Source organism: Arachis stenosperma, chromosome 4 (genome assembly GCF_014773155.1).
Source record: "Arachis stenosperma cultivar V10309 chromosome 4, arast.V10309.gnm1.PFL2, whole genome shotgun sequence".
Taxonomy (NCBI): Eukaryota; Viridiplantae; Streptophyta; class Magnoliopsida; order Fabales; family Fabaceae; genus Arachis; species Arachis stenosperma.
The window spans coordinates 24,985,123-24,998,607 of record NC_080380.1 but is presented as its reverse complement, the minus strand read 5'-3'; the positions used below and the strand labels follow the sequence as shown (position 1 = coordinate 24,998,607).

At 41.2% G+C, this 13,485-nt stretch overlaps 1 non-coding gene across 1 annotated transcript; it reads right to left on the bottom strand.

Annotated features, from left to right (window-relative positions):
• Positions 1–240: 240 nt before the first annotated feature.
• LOC130977763 (small nucleolar RNA R71) lies at positions 241–348 on the bottom strand. Its single transcript, XR_009085440.1, has one exon. It is a non-coding gene; the product is annotated as a small nucleolar RNA R71 (small nucleolar RNA).
• Positions 349–13,485: the final 13,137 nt, after the last annotated feature.

Below are 13,485 nucleotides of genomic sequence, written 5' to 3'. Positions count from 1 at the left end.
AAGTTCCATGGACTTCCAATGGAAGATCCTCATCAGTTCTTAGCTGAATTCTTGCAAATCTGTGACACAGTCAAGACTAATGGGGTTAACCCTGAGGTCTACAGACTGATGCTATTCCCTTTTGCTGTAAGAGACAGAGCTAGAATATGGTTGGATTCTCAACCTAAAGAAAGCCTGGACTCTTGGGAAAAGCTAGTCAATGCCTTCTTAGCAAAGTTCTTTCCACCACAAAGATGGAGTAAGCTTAGAGTGGAAGTCCAAACCTTCAGACAGAAGGATGGAGAATCCCTCTATGAAGCCTGGGAAAGATACAAACAATTAATCAGAAAATGTCCCTCTGACATGCTTTCTGAATGGAGCATCATAGGTATTTTCTATGATGGTCTCTCTGAACTATCCAAGATGTCTTTGGATAGCTCTGCTGGAGGATCTCTTCATTTGAAGAAGACGCCTACAGAGGCTCAAGAGCTAATTGAAATGGTTGCAAATAACCAATTCATGTACACTTCTGAAAGAAATCCTGTGAACAATGGGACTAGTCAGAAGAAAGGAGTTCTTGAGATTGATGCTCTGAATGCCATTCTGGCTCAGAACAAGATATTGACTCAACAAGTCAATTTGATTTCTCAAAGTCTGTCTGGAATGCAAAATGCACCTGACAGTACTAAGGATGCTTCATCTGAGGAAGAAGCTTATGATCCTGAGAACCCTTCCATGGAAGAGGTGAATTACCTAGGAGAACCCTATGGAAACACCTATAATTCTTCATGGAGAAATCACCCAAACCTCTCATGGAAGAATCAAGAGAGACCTCAACAAGGTTTCAATAACAATAATGGTGGAAGAAACAGGTTTAGCAATAGCAAGCCTTTTCCATCATCTTCTCAGCAACAGACAGAGAGTTCTAAGCAGAGTACTTCTGACTTAGCAACAATGGTCTCTGATCTAATCAAAACCACTCAAAGTTTCATGAATGAAACAAGGTCCTCCATTAGAAATTTGGAAGGACAAGTGGGACAGCTGAGCAAGAAAATTACTGAACTCCCTCCTAATACTCTCCCAAGTAATACAGAAGAAAATCCAAAAGGAGAGTGCAAAGCCATAGACATGGCCGAATATGGAGAGAAAAGAGAGGAGGAGGACGCCACTGAGGAAGACCTCAGTGGGCGTGTACCAATCTCCTCTGAGTTCCTCAATGAGGTACAATGGGAATCTGAGGCTCAAAATGAGACCATAGAGATTCCATTGGACTTACTTCTGCCATTCATGAGCTCTGATGAGTATTCTTCCTCTGAAGAGGATGAGCATGTCACTGAAGAGCAAGTTGCTAAATATCTTGGAGCAATCATGAAGCTAAATGACAAGTTATTTGGAAATGAGACTTGGGAGGATGAACCTCCCTTGCTCACCAAAGAACTGGATGACTTGTCTAGGCAGAAACTGCCTCAAAAGAGGCAGGATCCTGGGAAGTTTTCTATACCTTGTACCATAGGCACCATGACCTTCAAGAAGGCCTTGTGTGACTTAGGGTCAAGTGTAAACCTCATGCCCCTCTCTGTAATGGAGAAATTAGGGATCTTTGAGGTGCAAGCTGCAAGAATCTCATTAGAGATGGCAGACAATTCAAGAAAACAAGCTCATGGACTTGTAGAGAATGTTTTGGTGAAGATTGAAGACCATTACATCCCTACTGATTTCATAGTCCTAGAGACTGGGAAGTGCATGGATGAATCCATCATCCTTGGCAGACCCTTCCTAGCCACAGCAAAGGCTGTGATTGATGTTGATAGAGGAGAGTTGATCATTCAAGTGAATGAAAAATCCTTGGTGTTTAAGGCCCAAGGACATCCCTCTATCATCATAGAGAGGAAGCATGAAGAGCTTCTCTCAAATCAGAGACAAACAGAGCCCCCACAGTCAAACTCTAAGTTTGGTGTTGGGAGGCCACAACCAAACTCTAAGTTTGGTGTTGAACCCCCACATTCAAACTCTAAGTTTGGTGTTGGGAGGTTCCAACATTGCTTTGATCATTTCTGAGGCTCCATGAGAGTCCTCTGTCAAGCTAATGACATTAAAGAAGCGCTTGTTGGGAGGCAACCCAATGTCTTATAGTTAACTATTTTCTTTTGTTATTTTATCTTTTTTGTAGGTTGATGATCATAAGAAGTCACAAAAACAATGAAAAAAGCAAAAACAGAATGAAAAACAGGAAGAAAAATAGCACACCCTGGAGGAGAAGAAGCTGGCGTTCAAACGCCAGTAATGCTAGCTGTTGGGCGTTTAACGCCCAGTCTGGCACCATTCTGGGCGTTTAACGCCAGAAAGGGGCACCAGACTGGCGTTAAACGCCAGTAAAGGGCAACAACCTGGCGTTAAACGCCAGGAATGGGCACCAGCCCAGCGTTTAACGCCAGAAATGGCTCAAAACGTGGATTTTGATGCCATTTGGTGTAGGGATGACTTTTCCTTGACACCTAAGGATCTGTGGACCCCACAGGATCCCCACCAACCCCACCACTCTCTCTTCTTCTTCACCCATTCACCATTCACCTCAATACCTCTTCACCACCTCCATCTCCTCCATCTCTTCTTCTTCTACTCTCTTCTTTCTTCTTTTGCTCGAGGACGAGAAAACCTTCTAAGTTTGGTGTGGTAAAAGCATTACTCTTTGTTTTTCCATAACCATTTATGGCATCCAAAGCCGGTTCAACTGAGAAGGCATGACCTCAAGCCCATCACTAAGAAGAAGATGGAGCAAACAAGAGACCCCTCTCATCAAGAAATCCCTGAGATATCTCAAGGGATGCACTTCCCTCCACAAGACTACTGGGAGCAACTGAACACCTCCCTAGAAGAATTAAGTTCCAACATGGGACAACTAATGGTGGAGCACCAAGAACACTCCATCATCCTCCATAAAATTAGAGAAGATCAAAGAATCATGAGAGAGGAGCAACAAAGACAAGGAAGAGACATTGAGGAGCTCAAGCACTCCATAGGATCTTCAAGAAAAAGAAAGAGCCGCCATCACTAAGGTGGACCCGTTCTTTAATCTCCTTGTTCTTTATTTTCTGTTTTTCGAATTTTAGTGCTTTATGTTTATCCATGTTTGTGTCTTATGATCATTAGTGTCTTAGTGTCTATGCCTTAAAGCTATGAATATGAATCCATCACCTTTCTTAAATGAAAACTGTTTTTATCACAAAAGAACAAGAAGTACAGGATTTCAAATTCATCTTTAAAACTAGCTTAATTAGTTTGATGTGGTGACAATACTTGTTGTTTTCTGAATGTATGCTTAAACAGTGCATATGTCTTTTGAATTTGTGGTTCATGAATGTTAAAATTGTTGGCTCTTGAAAGAATGATGAAAAAGGAGACATGTTACTGAGGATCTGAAAAAATCATAAAAATGATTCTTGAAGCAAGAAAAAGCAGTGAATAAAAAAAAAAAAAAGAGAAAAAGAAGGAGAAAAACGAAAAAAAAAGGGAGAAAGAGAAAAAGAAAGAAAAAGAAAGAAATAAAGTTGTGATCCAAGGCAATAAGAGTGTGCTTAAGAACCCTGGACACCTCTAATTGGGGACTTTAGCAAAGCTGAGTCACAATCTGAAAAGGTTCACCCAATTATGTGTCTGTGGCATGTATGTATCCGGTGGTAATACTGGAAGACAGAGTGCTTTGGGCCACGGCCAAGACTCATAAAGTAGCTATGTTCAAGAATCATCATACTTAACTAAGAGAATCAATAACACTATCTGGATTCTGAGTTCCTAAAGAAGCCAATCATTCTGAATTTCAAAGGATAAAGTGAGATGCCAAAACTGTTCGGAGGCAAAAAGCTACTAGTCCCGCTCATCTAATTTGGAGCTTAGTTTCATTGATAATTTGGAGTGTATAGTATATTCTCTTCTTTTTATCTTATTTGATTTTCAGTTGCTTGAGGACAAGCAACAATTTAAGTTTGGTGTTGTGATGAGCGGATAATTTGTACGCTTTTTGGCATTGTTTTTAGTATGTTTTTAGTAGTTTTAGTTGAGTTTTTATTATATTTTTATTAGTTTTTAGTTAAAATTCACTTTTCTGGACTTTACTATGAGTTTGTGTGTTTTTCTGTGATTTCAGGTATTTTCTGGCTGAAATTGAGGGATCTGAGCAAAAATCTGATCCAGAGACTCAAAAGGACTGCAGATGCTATTGGATTCTGACCTCCCTGCACTCGAAGTGGATTTTCTGGAGCTACAGAAGCCCAATTGGCGCGCTCTCAACGGCGTTGGAAAGTAGACATCCTGGGCTTTCCAGAAATATATGATAGTCCATACTTTGCCCAAGATTTGATGGCCCAAACCGGCGTTCAAAGTCACCTCAAGAAATTCCAGCGTTAAACGCCGGAACTGGCACCTAATTGGGAGTTAAACGCCCAAACTGGCATAAAAGCTGGCGTTTAACTCCAAGGAGAGTCTCTACACGAAAATGCTTCATTGCTCAGCCCAAGCACACACCAAGTGGGCCCGGAAGTGGATTTTTATGTCATTTACTCATCTCTGTACACCCTAGGCTACTAGTTTTCTATAAGTAGGACCTTTTACTATTGTATTTTCATCTTTTGATCACTTTTAGATCTCTAGATCATCTTTGGACATCTAGTTCTTAGATCATTGGGAGGCTGGCCTCACGGCCATGCCTAGACCTTATGCTTATGTATTTTCAACGGTGGAGTTTCTACACACCATAGATTAAGGTGTGGAGCTCTGCTGTACCTCGAGTATTAATGCAATTACTATTGTTCTTCTATTCAATTCCGCTTGTTCTTTATCCAAGATATCACTTGTTCTTCAACATGATGAAGGTGATGATTGACGCCCATCACCATCCTCACCCATGAACAAGGTGACTGACAACCATTCTTGTTCTACAAGCATCTGAGGCTTAGTGAATATCTCTTGGATTCTTTAATCGGAATCTTCGTGGTATAGGCAGGACCTGATGGCGGCATTCAAGAGAATCCGGAAGGTCTAAACCTTGTCTGTGGTATTCTGAGTAGGATTCAATGATTGAATGACTGTGACGTGCTTCAAACCTGTAACCTACTGGGCGTTAGTGACAGACGCAAAAGAGTGATTCTATTCCGGTAGGGGAGGGAACCAAACCGGTGATTGGCAGTACTATGACAGAGTGCGTGCATTAGCTTTCACTGCGCGGATGGGAGGTAGCTGCTGACAATAGTGAAACCCTACACGAGCTTGCCATGGAAAGGAGTAAGAAGGATTGGATGAAGACAGTAGGAAAGCAGAGAGACGGAAGGGAAGGCATCTTCATGCGCTTATCTGAAGTTCCTACCAATGAATTACATAAGTATCTCTATCTTTATCTTTATGTTATTTTCGTTCATCACCATTATACATTTGAGTCTGCCTGACTGAGATTTACAAGATGACCATAGCTTGCTTCATACCACCAATCTCCGTGGGATCGACCCTTACTCGCGTAAGGTATTACTTGGACGACCCAGTGCACTTGCTGGTTAGTTGTGTGAAGTTGTAGTGATCACAATTTCGCGCACCAAGGTTCCAACATTGCTCTGAGTATCTGTGAGGCTCCATGAGAGCCCTCTGTCAAGCTACTGACATTAAAGAAGCGCTTGTTGGGAGGCAACCCAATGTTATATTTTATATATTTTCTTTTGCTATTTTTTGTTATTTCGTAGGTTGATGATCATAAGAAGACACAAAATTAATTGAAAAAGCAAAAACAGAATGAAAAACAGGAAGAAAAACAGCACACCCTGGAGGAAGAACTCACTGGCATTTAAACGCCAGTGAGGCTAGCAGTTGGGCATTTAACGCCCAGTCTGGCACCATTCTGGGCGTTTAACGCCAGAAAGGGGCACCAGACTGGCGTTAAACGCCAGAAAAGGGCAAGAACCTGGCGTTAAACGCCAGGAATGGGCACCAGCCCGGCGTTTAATGCCAGAAATGGCTCAAAACGTGATTTTGAATGCCATTTGGTGCAGGGATGACTTTTCCTTGACACCACTAGGATCTGTGGACCCCACAGGATCCCCACCAACCCCACCACTCTCTCTTCTTCTTTACCCATTCACCAATCACCTCAATACCTCTTCCCCAAAAATCCCTCACCTATCAAATCCCATCTTTCTATTCACCACTCACATCCATCCTTCATAAAACCCCACCAACCTCACCCTTCAAATTCAAACCACTTTCCCTCCCAAACCCTCCCATAATGGCCGAACCCCATCTCCCCCCTCTCCTATATAAACCCCTCTTCACTCATTCATTTTCACACAACCTTAAAACCACTTCTCCCCCTCTTTGGCCGAATACACTAAGCCATTCCCTTCTTCCTCATTTCTTTTTCTTCTACTCTCTTCTTTCTTCTTTTGCTTGAGGACGAGCAAACCTTTAAGTTTGGTGTGGTAAAAGCGTTGCTTTTTCGTTTTTCCATAACCATTTATGGCATCTAAGGCCGGAGAAACCTCTAGAAAGAGGAAAGGGAAGGCAAAAGCTTCCACCTCCGAGTCATGGGAGATGGATAGATTCATCTCAAGGGTGCATCAAGACCACTTCTATGAAGTTGTGGCCTTGAAGAAGGTGATCCCCGAGGTCCCCTTTTCACTCAAAAAGGGTGAATATCCGGAGATCCGCCATGAGATCCGAAGAAGAGGTTGGGAAGTGCTTACCAACCCCATTCAACAAGTCGGAATCTTGATGGTTCAAGAGTTCTATGCCAATGCATGGATCACCAAGAACCATGATCAAAATGTGAACCCGGATCCAAAGAATTATCTTACAATGGTTCGGGGGAAATACTTGGATTTTAGTCCGGGAAATGTAAGGTTAGCATTCAACTTGCCCATGATGCAAGGAGATGAACATCCTTACACTAGAAGGGTCAACTTTGATCAAAGGTTGGACCAAGTCCTCACAGTCATATGTGAAGAGGGCGCACAATGGAAGGGAGATTCAAGAGGGAAGCCGGTTCAATTGAGAAGGCATGACCTCAAGCCCGTGGCTAGAGGATGGTTGGAGTTTATCCAACGCTCAATCATTCCCACTAGCAACTGGTCCGAAGTTACTCTAGACCGAGCCATCATGATTCATAGCATCATGATTGGAGAAGAAGTGGAAGTTCATGAGGTCATAGCTCAAGAACTCTACAAGGTGGCGGACAAGTCTTCCACCTTGGCAAGGTTAGCCTTTCCTCATCTCATTTGTCACCTCTGTTATTCAGTTGGAGTTGACATAGAAGGAGACACCCCCATTGATGAAGACAAGCCCATCACCAAGAAAAGGATGGAGCAAACAAGAGACCCCTCTCATCATGAGATCCCTGAGATACCTCAAGGGATGCACTTTCCTCCACAAGACTATTGGGAGCAAATTAACACCTCCCTAGGAGAATTGAGTTCCAACATGGGACAACTAAGGGTGGAGCACCAAGAACACTCCATTCTCCTCCATGAAATTAGAGAAGATCAAAGAATCATGAGAGAGGAGCAACAAAGACAAGGAAGAGACATTGAGGAGCTCAAGCACTCCATAAGACCTTCAAGAGGAAGAACAAGCCGCCATCACTAAGGTGGACCCGTTCTTTAATCTCCTTGTTCTTTATTTCCTTGTTTTTCGAAAATTGTGCTTTATGTTTGTCCATGTTTGTGTCTTATGATCATTAGTGTCTTAGTGTCTATGCCTTAAAGTTATGAATGTTCTATGAATCCATCACCTTTCTTAAGAACTGTTCTTAATTGAAAAAGAAAAGAATTGCATGAATTTTGAATTTTATAACAGTTTAATTATTTTGATGTGGTGGCAACACTTTTGTTCTATGAATGTATGCTTGAACAGTGCATATGTCTTTTGAATTTGTGGTTCATGAATGTTGGCTCTTGAAAGAATGATGAAAAAGGAGACATGTTACTGAGGATCTGAAAAATCATAAAAATGATTCTTGAAGCAAGAAAAAGCAGTGAATACAAAAAAAAAAAAGAGAGGCGAAAAAAAAAGAGAGAAAAAATCGAAAAAAAAGAAAAAAGGGAAAAGAAGAAAAAGAAAGAAATAAAGTTGTGATCCAAAGCAATAAGAGTGTGCTTAAGAACCCTGGACACCTCTAATTGGGGACTTTAGCAAAGCTGAGTCACAATCTGAAAAGGTTCACCCAATTATGTGTCTGTGGCATGTATGTATCCGGTGGTAATACTGGAAAGACAGAGTGCTTTGGGCCACGGCCAAGACTCAATAAGTAGCTGTGTTCAAGAATCATCATACTTAACTAGGAGAATCAATAACACTATCTGGATTCTGAGTTCCAAAAGAAGCCAATCATTCTGAGTTCCAAAGGATAAAGTGAGATGCCAAAACTATTCAGAGGCAAAAAGCTAAAAGCCCCGCTCATCTAATTAATACTGATCTTCATAGATGTTTTTGGAGTTCATTGCATATTCTCTTCTTTTTATCTTATTTGATCTTCAGTTGCTTGGGGACAAGCAACAATTTAAGTTTGGTGTTGTGATGAGCGGATAATTTGTACACTTTTTGGCATTGTTTTCAGTATGTTTTTAGTAGTTTTAGTTGAGTTCTTAGTATATTTTTATTAGTTTTTAGTTAAAATTCACTTTTCTGGACTTTACTATGAGTTTGTGTGTTTTTCTGTGATTTCAGGTATTTTCTGGCTGAAATTGAGGGATCTGAGCAAAAATCTGATTCAGAGACTGAAAAGGACTGCAGATGCTGTTGGATTCTGACCTCCCTGCACTCGAAGTGGATTTTCTGGAGCTACAGAAGCCCAATTGGCGCGCTCTCAACGGCGTTGGAAAGTAGACATCCTGGGCTTTCCAGCAATATATGATAGTCCATACTTTGCCCAATATTTGATGGCCCAAACCGGCGTTCAAAGTCACCTACAGAAATTCCAGCGTTAAACGCCGGAACTGGCACCTAAATGGGAGTTAAACGCCCAAACTGGCACCAAAGCTGGCGTTTAACTCCAAGGAGAGTCTCTACACGAAAATGCTTCATTGCTCAGCCCAAGCACACACCAAGTGGGCCCGGAAGTGGATTTTTATGTCATTTACTCATCTCTGTACACCTTAGGCTACTAGTTTTCTATAAGTAGGACCTTTTACTATTGTATTTGACATCTTGAGATCTTTGAATCTTTTGATCACTGGGAGGCTGGCCTCACGGCCATGCCTAGACCTTGTTCTTATGTATTTTCAACGGTGGAGTTTCTACACACCATAGATTAAGGTGTGGAGCTCTGCTGTACCTCGAGTATTAATGCAATTACTATTGTTCTTCTATTCAATTCCGCTTGTTCTTGTTCCAAGATATCACCTGTTCTTCAACTTGATGAATATGATGATCCGTGACACTCATCATCATTCTCACTTATGAACAAAGTGACTGACAACCACTCTTTTCTACAAGCATATGAGGCTTAGTGAATATCTCTTGGATTCCTGATACACGATGCATGGTTGATCGCCTGACAACCGAGTGCTCGCCTGACAAATGAGCCAGCCATTCCGTGAGATCAGAGTCTTCGTGGTATAGGCGAGAACTGATGGCGGCATTCAAGAGAATCCGGAAGGTCTAACCTTGTCTGTGGTATTCTGAGTAGGATTCAATGATTGAATGACTGTGACGTGCTTCAAACTCCTAGCAGGCGGGGCGTTAGTGACAGACGCAAAAGGATCGATGGATTTTATTCCGGCCTGACCGAGAACCGACAGCTGATTAGCCATATGCTGTGACAGAGCATGGGAACATTTTCACTGAGAGGATGGGAGGTAGCCACTGACAACGGTGAAACCCTACATGAGCTTGCCATGGAAAGGAGTAAGAAGGATTGGATGAAGACAGTAGGAAAGCAGAGAGACGGAAGGGAAGGCATCTTCATTCGCTTATCTGAAGCTCTCATCAACGATATACATAAGTATCTCTATCTTTATCTTTATGCTTTATTCGTTTATCACTATACCCATTTGAGTCTGCCTGACTGAGATTTACAAGGTGACCATAGCTTGCTTCATACCAACAATCTCCGTGGGATCGACCCTTACTCACGTAAGGTATTACTTGGACGACCCAGTGCACTTGCTGGTTAGTTGTGCGAAGTTGTAGTGATCACGATTTCGCCCACCAATTGCAAAGAGCTAAGTTTGGTGTTGCACACCAAAACAGTTTAAGGGAGAATGAAAGATTCTAAGTTTGGTGTTCCACCAAAAATATCATTTAAAAACACATTCTCACCTCTTGCATGATGCTAGCTCCAAGCAACCAAACACATTATTCAACTGTTTAATTGCTTTCTAGCTTAGATTCCATAACCTTTAGCAAGGACATAGGGGCTTCAAATATGGTTAACTTGTTGCATCTGAGGTAGTGGCAAACAATTAAGTTTGGTGTCCCTACACCAAAAATCAATCCTAGAACCACACTCAGTTTATGCATACTAACCATACAATTAAGGGCTTGAGAAGCAAGCAACTTTGAGGATTATGCAGGACATGAGTCAACAATTGAAGACATTATGCATTTTAACTCAAAGAGAACACAACAGAAGGAAAAATCAAAGGGCTGCAACTTCAAAGGTTGTATCTAAAACTTAATCCTTGCTGCTGTGAAATGTTTTGAATCTGGAAACCATTGTATGTCTTGCTAAAGTGTTTATCTAGCTGCAAGTGAAATTGTTTGTTAAAAATTGCTAAATCTGCATAATGCTTGTTATCCATCACTTAGCTTGAAAATTGTTTTGTTTCCCATATGCTTAAATAAAAGAGTTTGGTCTGAATTGAAAAGTGAAATATCCAATGTTGCATAAGTATGAATGGAAGTTGGTGGTGGTATATGTGTTTGATTAAATGCATAACTCATAAAATAATTGTTGCATAATGTCATTCTCATTCAAGTGTGAGTTAGCTTGCTGTTGTAAAGACTCTTATCAATAATGAAGAAGCCCTTGGTAACAAAAACAGAAAGAAAAGGGAATGAAAAAGCCAAAATGGCAAGAAAAACAAAGAATAAAGGTTGGACACCAATAGCTTGGACCCTAGGACACATGCCTGTGGTGTTCTTGTACTAAGATATGCTTGGATGAGTAAATTCTAAGGGGTATTTTAAAACCCGGTCACTTAGATCAACTGATTTGGGATGGCCAATTGAAAGTCTACAATAAAGAGCAACTTAGATACAAAACATTTAGTTATCCAAAGAGATGCTGGGCATCAATGATCCTAGGAGGAATTAGTGAGCCATGTGTCTGTGGTGGAGAGATGTTGAGTAAAAGAAAGAAACAAATAAAGCCAAAGGCTATTACTGCAACATTTGACACCAAACCTCCAAAAGAATAAGCTTGTTAAGCATTATAAAAAAGAAAGGTTAGCAAGGGAGTAATTAAAAAGTGAGTCTTCTAACAGCAAGTTTAGCAAGCCTTTGAGGAAAGATGTGTATTATGTAGCAGCAACAATAAGTGAGTTGTCATTGTCTGCATAAAGACCCCATAAATCAAGTTCTGCTATATGCCTAATAAGGATATGTGTTCTTTTCTTATTCATGTCATTTACTCTTATTTTTTGATGCTTGCTTGGGGACAAGCAAGATTTAAGTTTGGTGTTGTGATGACAAGTCATCATATACCCATTTTTCAAGCTAATTTCACTTGTTTTGTTAGCATTTATGCACTTTCTTGCATCCTAAGTAAGTGATTTGGAGTGAAAATGCATAACTTCTCTAAATCAAGCAACCACCATGAAATTAATGTTAAATCATGAGGTTTAAGCTAATTTTAATTGAATTTTAATTGATTTATAAGCCTCTTGAATTTAGTGATACTTGGAGTGGTTGTTTTGGTTTATTATAGGTGAAGAAAAGAAAAGAAAAGGAAAAGCGTGGCCTAAGAAGTGTAGCCCAAGGAAAGGAAAGTGTGGTCAAAGCAAGAGGAAGTGTGCCGCATGCAAAGGGGGAGGCAAACATTGCCCTCCACAAAGGCACACTGCCCTCTAGGAGGGCAACATAAGGGAACCAAGAAGAGAAGGCAATTCTGCCCTGCCCACTCCAAGGGCAGAGCACAATTTTGTGCCTTGGAACCAAGAGGAATAAAATGTTGCCCTGCCCTCCACAAGGGCAGTATCGAGCTCTCCAAGGAAGAAAATCAAAGGAAAAATTCCTATGATGCATGCCACAAGAATCGAACACGGAACAAGGAAGAAGCAAGGAACTAAGGTTGAGTGCCGTGCCAAGAAACCAAGGAAATTAATTGAGCGTGTGTCCCAGCCGTGTTTCGAACACGAGATATCAAAGTGGAAACACTGCCCTGCCCTCCGCGAGGGCAGGGCAGCATTTTGTTGATGCATGGATCTGGCGCACCAAGGCACCACTCTGGCGCACCAATTCTTGATCCTGGCAGCATTCTGCGCACCAAGGCACGATCCTGGCAGCACCAGCGCGCATCGCAGCTTGAATCTGGCAGCACCAAGCACGCACCGTGGCACATTTCTGGCGCACCAATTTTTCCTGCCCTACCCTCCGTGAGGGCAGGGCAGCGTTTTGCGCACCAAGACTGCACCAAGCAAGCACCAACACGCACCAAATCCTGCCCTGCCCTCCACAAGGGCAGGGCAGCCTCCTGGGAGCTATCATTTTGGGCCGAAAAATTCAATTAAAATTCCAATTGAATTCATTTCTTCACCAAATCAAAAGCCCATCCAAATCCCAAGATCCAAGAATAGAAAGTGTATAAATAGGAGTTAGTTTGATGTAATTAGGACCTTTACCTTTGACTTTTGAACCTTTGACATTTACCTTTTACTTGATTTTGAATTCTGCAACTTCTCTTGGTGACTTCACTGAGATTTCAGAGAATTGGGGAGGAGAATTGATCTCTCTTCTTCCTCGTTCTTGCTGGAGCACTTTTACTTTTCTTGTTTTGAGTTTTGGGTGTGAAGAGTTGAGGAAATTCTGTCTCAACCTCCATTCAAAATCTCTTTAATTCCTTTCTGCACAATTAAATTCAATTCCAATTTCCTTTACTGCTTCTTCTTCAATTTCTTGTCAATTGCTTTGAGTACTTGGATCTAGGAAGGTAATTGAGATCTAGGCTCTGCTACCTAGTCTCTTGAGCCCTGAGATCCCAATTTACTTTTGGTTCTTCTGTGAACCTTGCTACACTTTAATTTCAATTTCTGTTTGAATCCTCACTGCTTCCAATTAAATTTGCTGCTCTATTAATTGTTACAATTTACTTTCTCTTTGTTTAGATTCTGCAATCCCAGTCCTCAAACCCCTTTTATATTCAAGCAATTTACATTTCTTGCACTTTAAGTTTTTGCAATTTACATTTCTTGCACTTTAAGTTTCAGTCATTTACTTTCTTGTTCTTTAAGATTCAGCAAGTTTATTTTCCTGTTCTTTAGTTTACTGCAAATTCCCCCTCTCCCTTTACTTTCCAAGCAATTTATCTTCTGC